Below are 15,615 nucleotides of genomic sequence, written 5' to 3' on the forward strand. Positions count from 1 at the left end.
AGTACTTCAGTTACTACAGTCACATTGTATAATATCATACACTAGTATCATATTGTTACTGCATTTATCAATTTGTAAAATCCCAATACAAAGTTGTGAATATGATCTATTTCTTATTAACCTTTCTTGTTTGACCCGCTATTATAATGTATCATAATATGATACTAGAATCTTGTTTCGCATTCTTAATTGCAATGACACGTCATTTTTCTGCGTAAATGGCACTGCATGATACTTGTATGGTACTTGCACTATTAGAGGCTGAAGTCACCACATTATAAAACCAAATATCAAGTAAGTCGATGGAAGGCGTTGCAATTTCTCTGTCATCTTAGTGTTAAACAAGTCATTGCACCTGTCACGTTTATTCCAGGAGATATGCGACCGGCTTAGGAGATAGACTAGGTAGTTAGCTTGCTTATCTATCAATTGTAACTATCTCTATCTCTTAGTTTCAAAAAAAAAACTATCTCTATCTCTTCTTCTCCAAGACTGTAATCTCCTGTAATATCTCAACCTCTCATTGTATGCGCACCACGGTTATTGCGCCCCTGCCTATAAACATGCAGCCGTCTCCTCCAACGAGGGTAAGACGTTTCCGCATCTCGCACATGGTAATCAGAGCCTTCCTACTTCCCATCTAGCTTCTCCCGATTTCCAATCGTGCCCTACACCATGTCTTCCTCCTCCGGCGCATCTCACCCTAGCCTCAATGGGCAGGTCATTGAGAAACTCTCCCGCACAAACTACGTGCTATGGCGCACACAGATCACGCCCACTAGTAGAAAACAGGGCTTTGGTCACAGGGCAATATTAACATTAGTCCCGGTTCAGTCACGAACCGGGACTAATGTGAGCATTGGTCCCGGTTCGTGCGGCTAAGGCATTAGTCCCGGTTCACCTGAGCCCTTTAGTCCCGGTTCATGTCTCAAACCAGGACTAAAGGGCTCATTTTCAAACTCTCCCCCCCCCCCTTGGATCGCCTTTTCGGTTTTGTAAAAAGCAAAAAAAATGATAAAAACTTCAAAAATTAAAATCCTTCTAGATGTAGTTATGTTACTGCATGTACTAGTTAGGAAATTTTAAAAACTTAAATTTGGACATGTTTTGCAAAAAGTGTAGGGAAAATGTAAAACGGCTATAACTTTTGCATACGATGTCAGAAAAAAATGTATAATATATCAAAATGTTCAGCATGAAAATCTGCATCCGATTTTCACGGCCTATGGCCTGTTTGTAAATTTCTAGAATCCTCAAATTCTAAAAGGAAAAAAAGTTATGCTCAAATTTCTGTTTTTTTGAATTTTTGTTAAATCTGGTCAAACTATGGTCAAACTACTTATTCAAGGAGTATTAGTGTTACTAAATAATTATTCAAGAATATTAGTGTTACTAAATAATTATTTCAGTTTTTTCGAATTTTGGTCAAATCTGGTCAAACTGCGGTCAAACTGTGGTCAAACAATGGTCAAACTAATTATTCAAGAAATATTAGTGTTACTAAATAATTATTTCAGTTTTTTTGAATTTTGGTCAAATCTGGTCAAACTGTGGTCAAACTATGGTCAAACTACTTATTCAAGAAATGTTAGTGTTACTAAATAATTATTGTTTTTTAGAACAATAGTTTCAAACTCAAACAGTGAAATGTGTGACTTCATGCTCAAGTTAAATTTCTGAGGGTTAATAGGATTGACATCTTACTATTGTCTGGAAAACAACAAGTGCAGACTTGGAAACGAGGGAGAATAGAACCCAGAAGTTAAGCGTGCTCAGGCTGGAGTAGTGAGAGGATGGGTGACCGTCCGGGAAGTTAGATGATTTGGAACGATGAGGGGTGATTAGAGATTAGAGGTTAAATTGAGCAGTGATGAGGGGTGATTAGAGATTAGAAGTTAAAAAAATTCAAAAATTTGAAAATAAAAAAAATTCAAATTTTTTTTGAAAAAAAAATCATAAAATTTCCTTTAGTCCCGGTTGGTGTAAGAACCGGGACTAAAGGGGGAGGCTTTAGTAACGACCCTTTAGTCCCGGTTCCAGGCCCTTATGAACCGGGACTAAAGGCCCTTTTTCTACTAGTGGATGTAGTTGCGTGGCGCCGGTGTCTTCAACTATGTTGACGGCACCTCGCCAGAGCCAGCCAAGCTTCTCGCCGCCAAGGACAAGGGCGGCAAGGAGACCTTCGAGCCCAACCCTCTCCACCCCATCTGGGTCAAAGAGGACCAGCAGGCGCTCGGTTATCTGCTGAGCAACCTCTCCAAGGAGGTGCTCGTCACGGTGACCACGGTCACCACAGCGCAGGCGCTCTGGAAGACGCTGACGGGCATGTACTCGTCGCAGTCGCTAAGCCGCATCAACAACATCCGCACCTCCCTCATCAATGCGCAGAAGGGCAACCAGACCGCCGCCGCCTACTTCGCCTCCATGCGCGGCCTTGCGGACGAGCTCGCCACCGCCGGCAAACCGATCCAGGATGACGAACTCATCTCTTACATCCTTCATGGGTTGGATATGGAGTACCAGCCCCTCGTCTTAGCCCTCGACGGCCGTGTCACTCCCGCCTCCTGCTACATCTTGAGCACTGCGTTGGTTTTCCCTTGAAGAGGAAAGAGTGATGCAGCAAAGTAGCGTAAGTATTTCCCTCAGTTTTTGAGAACCAAGGTATCAATCCAGTAGGAGTCCACGCGCGAGTCCCTCGCACCTACACAAACAAACAAGAACCTCACAACCAACACGATAAAGGGGTTGTCAATCCCTTCACGGTCACTTACGAGAGTGAGATCTGACAGAGATGATAGGATAATATTTCTGGTATTTTTATGATAAAGATGCAAAGTAAAATAAAAAGAAATAAAAATAACTAAGTGTTGGAAGATTAATATGATAGAAAATAGACTCGGGGGCCATAGGTTTCACTAGTGGCTTCTCTCAAGATAGCATAAGTATTTGCGATGGGTAAACAAATTACTGTCGAGCAATTGATAGAATTGAGCATAGTTATGAGAATATCTAGGTATGATCATGTATATAGGCATCACGTCCGAGACAAGTAGACCGACTCCTGCCTGCATCTACTACTATTACTCCACACATCGACCGCTATCCAGCATGCATCTAGAGTATTAAGTTCATGAAGAACAGAGTAACGCATTAAGAAAGATGACATGATGTAGAGGGATAAATTCATGCAATATGATAAAAACCCCATCTTGTTATCCTCGATGGCAACAATACAATACGTGCCTTGCCGCCCCTACTGTCACTGGGAAAGGACACCGCAAGATTGAACCCAAAGCTAAGCACTCCTCCCATTGCAAGAAAGATCAATCTAGTAGGCCAAACCAAACTGATAATTCAAATAGACTTGCAAAGATAACCAATCATACATAAAAGAATTCAGAGAAGATTCAAATATTGTTCATAGATAATCTTGATCATAAACCCACAATTCATCGGATCTCGACAAACACACCGCAAAAGAAGATTACATCGAATAGATCTCCACAAGAGAGGGGGAGAACATTGTATTGAGATCCAAAAAGAGAGAAGAAGCCATCTAGCTAATAACTATGGACCCGAAGGTCTGAGGTAAACTACTCACACTTCATCGAAGAGGCCTTGGAGATGATCTAGAGGCCCTCCGTGATCAATGCCCCCTCCGGCGGAGCGCCGGAAAAGGCCCCAAGATGGGATCTCACGGGTACAGAAAGTTGCGGCGATGGAATTAGGTTTTTGGCTCCGTATCTGGTAGTTTGGGGGTATGTAGGTATATATAGGAGGAAGAAGTACGTCGGTGGAGCAACGAGGGGCCCACGAGGGTGGAGGGCGCGCCTAGGGGGGTAGGCGCTGATACGTCTCCGTCGTATCTACTTTTCCAAACACTTTTGCCCTTGTTTTGGACTCTAACTTGCATGATTTGAATGGAACTAACCCGGACTGATGCTGTTTTTAGCAGACTTTCCATGGTGTTATTTATGTGCAGAAACAAAAGTTCTCGGAATGACCTGAAACTCCACGGAACATCTTTTTGGAAAATATTAAAAATACTGGAAGAAAAATCTACGTCAGGGGGCCCACACCCTGTCCACGAGGGTGGGGGCGCGCCTGCCCCCCTGGGCGCGCCCCCTGCCTCGTGGGCCCCCTGACGCTGCACCGACGTCAACTCCAACTCCATATATTCACTTTCGGGGAAAAAAAATCAGAGAGAAGGATTCATCTCGTTTTACGATACGGAGCCGCTGCCAAGCCCTAAAACCTTTCGGGAGGGCTGATCTGTAGTCCGTTCGGGGCTTCGGAGAGGGGGATTCGTCGCCGTCGTCATCATCAACCATCCTCCATCACCAATTTCATGATGCTCACCGCCGTGCGTGAGTAATTCCATCGTAGGCTTGCTGGACGGTGATGGGTTGGATGAGATCTATCATGTAATCGAGTTCGTTTTGTTAGGGTTTGATCCCTAGTATCCACTGTGTTATGAGATTGATGTTGCTATGACTTTGCTATGCTTAATGCTTGTCACTAGGGCGCGAGTGCCATGATTTCAGATCTGAACCTATTATGTTTTCATGAATATATGTGAGTTCTTGATCCTATCTTGCAAGTATATAGTCACCTAATATGTGTTATAATCCAGCAACCCCGAAGTGACAATAATCGGGAACACTCCCGGTGATGACCGTAGTTTGAGGAGTTCATGTATTCACTATGTGTTAATGCTTTGTTCCGGTACTCTATTAAAAGGAGGCCTTAATATCCCTTAGTTTCCATTAGGACCCCGCTGCCACGGGAGGGTAGGACAAAAGATGCCATGCAAGTTCTTTTCCATAAGCATGTATGACTATATTCGGAATACATGCCTACATTACATTGATGAATTGGAGCTAGTTCTGTGTCACCCTAGGTTATGACTGTTACATGATGAACCGCATCCGGCATAATTCTCCATCACCGATCCAATGCCCACGAGCTTTTCACATACTGTTCTTCACTTATTTACTTTTCCGTTGCTGCTGTTACAATCACTACAAAACCTAAAAATATTACTTTGCTACCGTTACCGTTACTTCCATACTACTTTGCTACTAAATACTTTGCTGCAGATATTAAGTTATCCAGGTGTGGTTGAATTGACAACTCAACTGCTAATACTTGAGAATATTCTTTGGCTCCCCTTGTGTCGAATCAATAAATTTGGGTTGAATACTCTACCCTCAAAAACTGTTGCGATCCCCTATACTTGTGGGTTATCAAGACTATTTTCTAGCGCCGTTGCCGGGTGGAGCATAGCTCTATTCTTTGAGTTACTTGGGATTTATATCTGCTGGTCACTATGAAGAACTTGAAAGACGCTAAGACAACAATTTATCCCTCAACTACGAGGGGAGGTAAGGAACTGCCATCTAGCTCTGCACTTGATTCACCTTCTGTTTTGAGTAAACTTGCGACACCTAAACCTGCTTCTGCTATTAATTCCGATATGTCGCATGTTATTGATGATGCCACTTCTGCTATGCATGATACTTATTATGAAACTACTTCTATGCTTGATACTACTGTGCCGCTTGGTGAATTTCTCGATGAACAACTTGCTAGGGCTAGAGAGAATGAAATTATTGAAACTGATAACATTGATGAAAGTGATGATGAAGACTCTCCCCCTAATAAATATGAATCGCCTGTTATTCCTGGGGGTTATGTTTTTGAAAAAGAAGCTGCTTTAGCTATTTTAGCTTGCAAAGATAGATACGAGCTCAAGAGGTTATTAGCTAAATGGAAGCAGCAATCTCTTAATGCTAGAATGAAACCTGACCCTGCTTTTGCTACTTCACCTATCTGTGTTACTGATAAGGATTATGAATTCTCTGTTGATCTTGATATAAGTACTTTGGTTGAATCTGATCCTTTTCATGGCTATGAATCTGAAACTGTTGTGGCACATCTTACCAAATTAAATGATATAGCCACCCTGTTCACTATTGATGAGAGAACTCGCTACTTTTATATCCTTAAAATATTTCAGTTCTCATTAAAGGGTGATGCTAAGATATGGTTTAATTCTCTTGATCCTGGTTGTGTGCGTAGTCCCCAGGATATGATTTATTACTTCTCTGCTAAATATTTCCCTGCTCATAAGAAACAAGCTGCCTTAAGGGAAATATATAATTTTGTGCAAATTGAAGAAGAGAGTCTCCCACAAGCTTGGGGGAGGCTTCTCCAATTACTTAATGCTTTGCCTGATCATCCTCTTATGAAAAATGAAATACTTGATATCTTTTATAATGGACTAACCGATGCTTCCAGAGATTACCTGGATAGTTGTGCTGGTTCTGTTTTTAGGGAAAGAACACCGGATGAAGCTGAAATTTTATTGAGTAATATGTTGACAAATGAAAATAATTGGACACTTCCTGAGCCAGCTCCTGAGCCAATTCCTAAGCCTATTCCTAAACCAACTCCGAAGAAGAGAGGTGTTCTATTTCTCAGTCCTGAAGATATGCAAGAGGCAAAGAAATCTATGAAAGAAAAGGGTATTAAAGCTAAAGATGTTAAGAATTTACCTCGTATTGAAGAAATACATGGTCTTAATTTACCGCATGTTGAAGAAACATATGATCTTAATCCTTCACCTATTGAAGAAACTCATGGTCTTGATAACCCGACACAGGTAGTAAAGGTAAATTCTCTCTATAGATATGATAAAGCTAAAATCCCTCCTACTAAAATTGCTAGCCATTGCCTGGATGAGTTTGATTACTTTATGGTTAAGCAAGATGTGACAGTCTGGTTTTTGCCCTCTCTCATTTGCTTGATTTTTATTTGGATTAAATTTGAAACTTGGAGTTTTTTAATATTTTCATGGACTTAAACACTTGGGTACTCTTGGCTTTCACCCAAGTGCTCCATTTCCCTCTCTGGTCGTCATTCCCCTTCTGATCCATCCCAATATAATCTTTGGAATATTTTTCTTAAAAGCAAAATATTCATTTTCTCTCAAAAACCCTAGCTAGATCAGTATGCTCCAAAGCAACCCTAATTTTTATGGCCCAGAAAAATCTGAGATAATTCACAAATATTCTTTGAACCCTAGGGCACCTTCCTGAGCAAAATATTTCATCACTTTTAGGAATATTTTTGCTACAGAAAATATTTTCTGTTCTGGACAGAAATGGTGGTTTCTACAGTAACTACCATTTTACTTGCTCCATTGTGCATGGGTTTTCTTGTGCATTTTCACCTTAGTAACTCTTGGCTAACCTCCAAAGCACAGCCTCTAACTCCCAGCCATTTGACCTGAGTAACCTCTCAAAGTTACTGACCAGAAACTTACCTGGCGTGTAAAAACTTCTCTACTGCACCTGGATCCAAACCACAGCATGGTAACATCTCAAACTACAACGAACAACACGCCAGACATGAAGTTTAGGCTTAGCTCGGCCTGATGTCATAGTCCATGCGGTGACTGCGTTCGTCCAGGGGTGCTGGCATGCGTGTCGACGCGCTCTGAGTGCCGCCGAGCGCTCTGTTTCGCGCGTGCTCGCTTCCCTGACTGCCGTAGCGCACCAAACTTCGCCACCATCTTCGTCTCAACTCCCTTAACTCCCCTCTCGCGCTCGCCGACGTCGGATCTCGCCATGGCGAGCACGGGCACAGTCCGGCCAACCCAACAATGCGGTGCGCACTATGCTCGTCGCCTTCTCCTCGTTCCTGTGCTCGTCTCCGTCCGCCAACAGTTGCCGCGTGAGCTGCGTCGCCTTCTTCCCCTCTCACTGACGCTGCTCGTCGCCGGGCGCGGCGGACAGGTGTCCACCGGCGGAGCCCGAAACCCCCTCGCCGCTCGCCTTTAAATGGAGCCGCCCCCAGCCTCCTCGAGCACCATCCAGCACTCCCACACACCCCACAAGCGAGTAGGAAGCTGTAGCCCAGCCGGGCAGGCCTCGGGCCGCCGTCCCCGAGCTGGAGCTCACCGGCGATCCCCTCTGGTCACCGCGGTAGCTCCAGCCGCTCCCAGGCCAGGGCGACCCTTCCAGGGCCTCCGCCCCTCTCCGATGAAGCCGTTCCGCCCGTTTGGAGCCCCTGGAGTTGCCTCTGCTTGCCGTCTTCCTCATCTCCGGCGACCACCGTGTTCTGCCTCTGCTTGCGAGGTTGATTCCGACGCTGTCCGACCGCCCCTAGCTACGCTACGGGTACGGGCAGGTGCGCCTCAACCCCCTCTTGCCATCCTGCCTCTCGTTTTGGCCAAGTTGTCCTCGTCGCCGGCGAGAGCTCCGGCGGAGCTGCGACTCCCTCTGTTTCCTTCTCCCCCACTTCCTAACCTGACTAGTGGGGCCTGCTAGTCAGCCACTCTGTACGCGCGTGAAGAGGTACGAGTGGTGGCGCCCCTGGGCATTACGCATTCGACGTCGCCCCCCAGCCTGGTTATTTTTATTCAAATTCATTTGAATTTACAGAACACTTCAAACAGCCATAACTCCTCAACTAGTCCAAATGAATTGATTCTTTTTGCATCTTGTTCTTTGCAAAGAAATCTAGCAGCTCACCAAAGATGAGATTTTTCTGAGCTGTTTAGAATTTCTGGTGATTTTCAGAAGTGTTCTTGATATTTTCTTTTTGTGTTTAAAGTTATTTTCAGAGGGTGAGGCCTGTCTTGAGGATCACCAGAAGGCTTGTGAACCTCATCTGGACTAAGGCAAGCCACAGCAACATTTTCATGGTGTCATTTCAATATTTATGATTTTCTTACTTGAATGAAATGATTAATCCATGCATTTAAATAACTATTGTGTTATTTATATTTTGTTAAGTGTTTGCTAGTTAATATGCTTGATTTACAGAATGTGGAAACTAGCTTAGTTGGTGAAGCAAAGCTAGGATCTATTTGTGGTGATGATAGAAATAAATTTTGTTATGCATGTTATGTTCTTGCATAAATAAAATGATAAAAATTTGCTAGAAAATATTCTGTTAAGTACTTGTTTAGTCATTTTACTTGACTTACAGAATGTTTGAACCTCACTTGGCTGGTAAAGAAAATAGGATTTGTGTGTGGTAAAATCTTTGTTATTCATATGAGAAATTAATCGGAGTTACGTTCTTGCATGAGAAAATAATAAAACTTGCTGCAAAATATTTTGGTTAATATGTGAGTTATCTTGATCAGCAAAGTAATATGAGTTGTTGAGGTTTATGCTTAGTGTGAATATGGATGACATCGGTCATTTTCGATATTAAGTGATGCATGTGTAGTTTTGCATTTCATGACATGCTATGACACCGGTCATTTTCATTTTAAGTTGAACCTGAATATAACTCAACTTGAATATACCGTTGACTGGGTCATGGTGCCGCTGAATCGAGTTTTTCCCGGTGCAACCACATTTGCCTTTGTGGGAAGGCCTTGATTCGGTCCATTGACATTGCCTCTGGTCGGTGCCTCCAACTAGGGAAGGTTACGTCGTGCTTACCCTGGCCCGGTAAGCAGGCATAACCTTGTGTGCCCGTTGTTGAGATTATGGTACCGGGTCCCCGAGTGGGATCGTTTTGGCCACGACGGTGGTCGGTGTGTCTTTGGTAGACACGGGGCCACCCAGGACTAGCCCGTTGGGGATTGGGTCGGAGTGGCCGGGAGAGTGTCATGGCAATGGAAGGGTTTCGTCGGAATGCCGTTGGTCCACCCGAATGGGAGTGCGAGGCCATGGGTTCCGTGGTGTGGGACAGTGTGCTACCTCTGCAGAGTGTATAATCTATTGATAGCCGAGTCCACGGTCACGGACACCTCGTAGTAGGTCCCACCATGAGTCAGTGTTTAATAAAATGTGCACACTAAGCTATGAACTTTGCATTGTTGAGGATGGCAGAAAGGCCATCGTTATATTCGGGACCAGATATTGGTCGTGGTTGTGATCGCCGTAAGGATCACGAGTTACTCTTGTTAAGACCACGTTGGTGGCTTGTTTGTGATCTGAGAATGATCACGGTTGGTAAGTTGTCCCGAGGGACGTTTGAGCATGATCACAGCATGTTTGACATATAGTGTTGCATTATTAATAATTGGTTAAGTATCATGATATTGTTTGCCATTATGATTATGCCTGTTGTGAGCTTGCAAGTGCATTCAATGTATTGACCTGGCGTGTCATGCCAGATTTCAGGAAAGTCTCGTTGGAGAGGAGCGCTGCACGAGTCTAGATCGTGTCCACATCGGTGTCCCTGTGATATGGAGCTTCCGCTACGACGTTATTCCGCTGCCATGTAGTTGTTCTGATTGAGGCCCCTTTATATTCACTAAATAATATACATATTGTTCAGCCGCACCGGGTGTGCCGCTTGGCCTCGACAGCTGTTGTAATATAAACTCTGTTCCGCTAGCATCAATAAAGCGGTTGTTTTCTATACCAAGATGTTGTGTGTTGCCAGAAGACATGGTCTCTGGGCTGGCAATGCATGGTAAACCGGTCGCTCTGAGCCAGGGCGCCACAACGCTTGGTATCAGAGCCGCGCTGACTGTAGGCCACACTAGACTACGACGTGTTAACTGGATGTTAGATACGAGTTTAAGTTGAGTGCCGGTAGTAATTTTTGCTGGTTGTTGCATTGCATGCATTTGGCTTATAAATTTTTATGCTAACCTGCTAATGGTTGTGGGTGCAGATGGCTCCGGTGCCGTATCCGTGCCAGTTGCAGCTGATGCCGTACACGTCACTGCACCTCCTTCGCAACGTGTGGCGTCGGTTGTACCCTCTCGGAGACGACCCAGTCTATCGTGTGTACCGGGAGCATCTAGCTGATTCAGTGTATGAGTATCACGCAGTGGTCACTCTGCGCACTAGTTCCGATTCCAGCTCTTACACTCGTACTTCTGGGAGCGGATACGCCTCCACCGCTTCTCAGGCTATCCAGTTTACTGTATTCGAGGTCCTTGTCGAGCTTCGCTACAACGAGGTCCGAATGCAGAACCACACAGGTCTCTATTACTACCCATCTCTGCACAACAACGGTCGTGTCCGTTTCCCTACCATTGATCCGGAGTCTGATAGCGTTGCTAGCCACCTTGCTCGTTATGTCACTGCTAGCTATCTGATGATCCATGAGCTGTCTCGAGAGATGACTCATGCTCGTACTGCATTAGCCGCTGCTTTAGTCACTACTAGATCTGCCACTACTCCATCTTCTCTGGGATTTACCCCTTATATTCCAGCAAGTTCTAGTTCCCCTATTTCGCCGGTTACTCCTCCGAGTAGCACGGGCGTCTCGGCCGTGAATCCTCTCAGTACTCCTGCCGAGTGGGTTTCACTTCTCGCTACTCCTGTAACCCCGATGCTTCATCCTACCCCTGCCCCTGAGGGAGAGCCCTCGAGGCAGCGCCGTCGTGTTACCTTTAACCCGGAGGTTTCCGTCAACCACGTCAGTTCGGGATCCGAGACCGCTTCAGGGGAGGACACCGCATCACCAGCAGAGCAGTAGTATCTTTGAGTATTTGCAGTCGTCCGGATGATGTACGGATGTAGTCGTACGAGTCATGATGTTTTGTTCCATGTATGAGAGTAGTTGAACCTGGCATGTTGTTTATCTTTCATGTATGAGTATGTATAATTATGTTGGGACTTTATTCGCCGTATTTTATTCGCTCTTTTGTTTTCTTCCGGGATTTGTTGCTGGCTTTTCCCCAATTTTATTCTTGGGTGTTCCTCATCTCGATTGCGTTGTCTTGGGGAAAATCCACAATAGGATGACGCGGGGAGGCAGCAGTAGCAACGTTCATGAGGGAACTCCTGTTCGTCGTTCCGCACGACAGGCAGGACATTCTCCCGAGCCGTACGTTCTGCTACCACCTCCACCGCCTAATCCGCCCTCCATCTAGCAAATTTTGCGTTTGTTTGAGGAAAGAAGGAACAATGATCTGATTGAAATATTAAGAAGTGTGCAAGCTATGGTTGGACAGAATGGAAATCAGAACGGTCATCACTCAAAGCTGTCAAATTTTCAGAGGACCAAGCCGCCCAGCTTCAGTCAGATTGTTGACCCATTGGATGCAGACGATTGGTTGCGCACCATTGAGAAAAAGCTTGAGATTGCTCGTACTGAAGAAAATGATAAAGTTCCATTTGCAACTCATTACCTTGAAGGCGCAGCTGCCATATGGTGAGAAAATACAAAAACCATGTGGCCGGTTGATGAGGAAATCACCTAGGAAAAGTTTAAGGATCAGTTCCAAAAATATCATATCCCTACTGGAGTTATGAAGACCAAGCAGCGTGAATTTCTCGCAGTCGTCCAAGGAAATCTGTCTGTGGCTGAATATTTGCAAAAATTCAATCATTTGGCCCGTTACTCTCTTTATGACGTGGCCACCGAAGAAAGGAAGATTGACAGATTTCTTGGAGGCCTAAATCCGCAACTCCAGTGTACTCTCAGTATGCTTGATTTCCCAGATTTCCAAACTCTGGTGAACAAGGCTTTCATTGCTGAACGGGAGCACAAGCTTATAGCAGATAATAGGCCGGTTAACAACGACAACAAGCGTAAGTTTGAGCCAAAGAAGGATGGGCAACCAGTGCAAAAGGCTCGTACCTGGCAGCAGACTCAGGTGGAATACAAGCCAAATTGGCAGCAGAATGTTAACAGGACCACCAATCAAGTCAAGAAAGTCGTGACCAACCCAATACATGAAGAGTGTTAGCGCAATAATTCTTGCTTTAATTGTGGGCAGAACGGACATTATACCAGATAGTGCCCAAAGAACAACAAAGCGAATGCCCTAATCAGGCCACAAGTCAACTTTATGGAGTCATGGCCAATCCAGCAAAACTTCACTAGGCACGTGCATCATATCTCCGCCGATGAAGCCCAAGAGAAGCCAGAAGTCGTCATTGGTATGTTTTCTGTTAATGACATACCTGCCGTAATTTTATTTGACTCTGGGGCTTCCCATTCTTTTATTTCTCGGAGTTTTGCTGCCCAAAACAACTTTCCTTGCACGCTTTTGGGCAAAAATATGCTGGTACAAACCCCATGATCTATAATCAAGAGCAATCTGGTCTGCCGTGATCTGGAAATCAATATCAACGGAGTCTACTTTCCAACCTCTCTGATAATCATTGAGTCTGAAAAGTTGGATATTATATTGGGTATGAATTGGTTGACCAAATATCAAGTTTGCATAAACTGCGCAACCCGAGAAGTCACTTTGACCAGTCTGAATGGGCAGGCTATCAAATTCTACGCTCGCAAGAATATACCCAAGCAAGAATTGGTTTGCACCACTGTGGCTGAATTGGAATTTATTCCTGTGGTCAGCGAGTACCCTGATGTATTTCCAGAAGAACTGCCAGGCATGCCACCCCAGATCGGGAACAGGAATTTGCAATAGATCTTGTGCCCAGGACTGCACCGTTATACAAGAAGTATTACCGGATGCCCTCATCAGAATTAGTGGAGCTAAAGAAACAGCTTGATGAATTGCTCCAGAAAGGATATATTCATCCCAGCTCTTCACCATGGGGATCACCTGCTATTTTCGCGGACAAAAAGGATGGCAGTCTCCGTATGTGCGTAGATTACCGCCAGCTGAATGAGGTCACTATCAAAAATAAATATCCGCTGCCAAGGATTGATGATCTGTTTGATCAGCTCAGTGGGGCTAAAGTATTCTCTAAGATCGATTTACGGACCAGATATCATCAGCTCAAGATTAAAAAGGAGGATATTCCTAAGACCGCATTCACTACTCGGTACAGTCTTTACGAATATACCGTGATGTCCTTTGGTCTCACCAATGCCCCTGCTTTCTTCATGCATATGATGAACAAAGTATTCATGAACTTCCTCGACAAATTCGTGGTAGTCTTCATCGAGGACATCCTCATTTACTCCAAGGGTGAAGAAGAGCACAAGGATCACCTCCGAGCAGTGCTACAACAACTCCGCGACCATCAGCTATACGCCAAATTCAGTAAATGCGAATTTTGGCTCAAGCAAGTTGGGTTTGTCAGACATGTACTATCCGCCGAAGGTATAGCCATGGACCCGAGCAAAGTAAAGGATGTGCTCGATTGGGTGCCGCCCACGACTCTGACGCAGATCAGTAGTTTTCTCAGATTGGCTGGATATTACCGTCGTTTTCTTGAAGGGTTTTCCAAGATTGCTAAACCCATGACGGAGCTGCTCAAAAAGGATAAGAAGTTTGAATGGACGGAGGACTGTGAGAAAAGTTTTAATGAGTTAAAGATACGTCTGACAACCGCACCTGTATTGACTCTTCCAGACATTTATCGCAGTTTTGATGTGTATTGTGACGCCTCCAGGCAAGGTATTGGTTGCGTACTTATGCAAGACAGCAAGGTAGTAGCATATGCATCGCGACAGCTATGACCCCATGAGGGAAATTATCCTACTCATGATTTGGAATCGGCTGCGGTGGTTCATGCATTAAAAATTTGGAGACACTACCTCATTGGAAAACGGTGCCTAATTTTTACCGACCACAAGAGTCTCAGATACATCTTCACTCAGCCAGATTTAAACCTCCGTCGGTGAAGATGGCTAGAGTTGGTCAAGGATTATGACCTTGGAATAAATTACCACCCGGGCAAGGCCAACGTAGTTGCCGATGCACTCAGTCGAAAGCCCGTCAGCTTAAATGTCATATTGAGATCCTTGCCGCCCGAACTCCAAGAGGAGATCGCTCAGCTCAACTTGGTCATAGTGGATGCTGGCCTCGCTAATATTTTGGAAGTTACACCCACACTTGAGATAGAGATCCGCAAGGCCCAGCCAGCTGACACCGAGCTACAAAGACGTGCCCAGGGCCAGATGGCAGAACAGACCCCAGATTTCTTCAAGGACAGATTCGGTACCCTCCGATTCCGTGGACGGATTTGTGTACCCAATCAACCATATTTATGGAAGAAAATTCTGTCAGAAGCACACGAATCCTCATATTCCATTCACCCGGGAGGTACGAAAATGTATGAGGACCTTAGACAAATATTCTGGTGGGATGGAATGAAGAAAGACATTGCCTATTTTGTAGCCTGTTGCAACACATGCAACAAGGAGAAGGCAGAGCATCAGAAGCCAGCCGGACTCCTCCAACCGCTGCCGGTTTCACAATGGAAATGGGATGACGTTTGTATGGATTTCATTACGGGATTGCCTAAGACTCAGCAAGGCAATGATGCAATCTGGGTTATAGTGGACACCCTAACCAAGGTCGCTCACTTCATTCCAATCAGCACCAGATACAGGGCAGATCAACTTGCACAGCTGTATGTATCCAGAATAGTCAGTCTACATGGACTACCCCGAACTATCACTTCCGACCGAGGTTCCCTGTTTACCTCCGCTTTTTGGTCACACCTCCGCTTTTTGGTCACGCCTCCATCAAGCCTTGGGGACAACACTGAAATATAGTACTGCTTATCATCCTCAGACCGATGGACAGACAAAAAGGGTAAATCAAATACTCGAAGATATGTTGCGAGCCTGTGCTTTAGCCCAAGGACCCAAATGGGAAGACTGTTTGCCATATGCCGAGTTTTCCTATAACAACAGCTTCCAGACCAGTCTGAAAATGTCACCATATGAAGCTCTGTATGGCCGTAAGTGCCGCACTCCTTT

Source organism: Aegilops tauschii, chromosome 6 (genome assembly GCF_002575655.3).
Source record: "Aegilops tauschii subsp. strangulata cultivar AL8/78 chromosome 6, Aet v6.0, whole genome shotgun sequence".
In the NCBI taxonomy this organism is placed as follows: Eukaryota; Viridiplantae; Streptophyta; class Magnoliopsida; order Poales; family Poaceae; genus Aegilops; species Aegilops tauschii.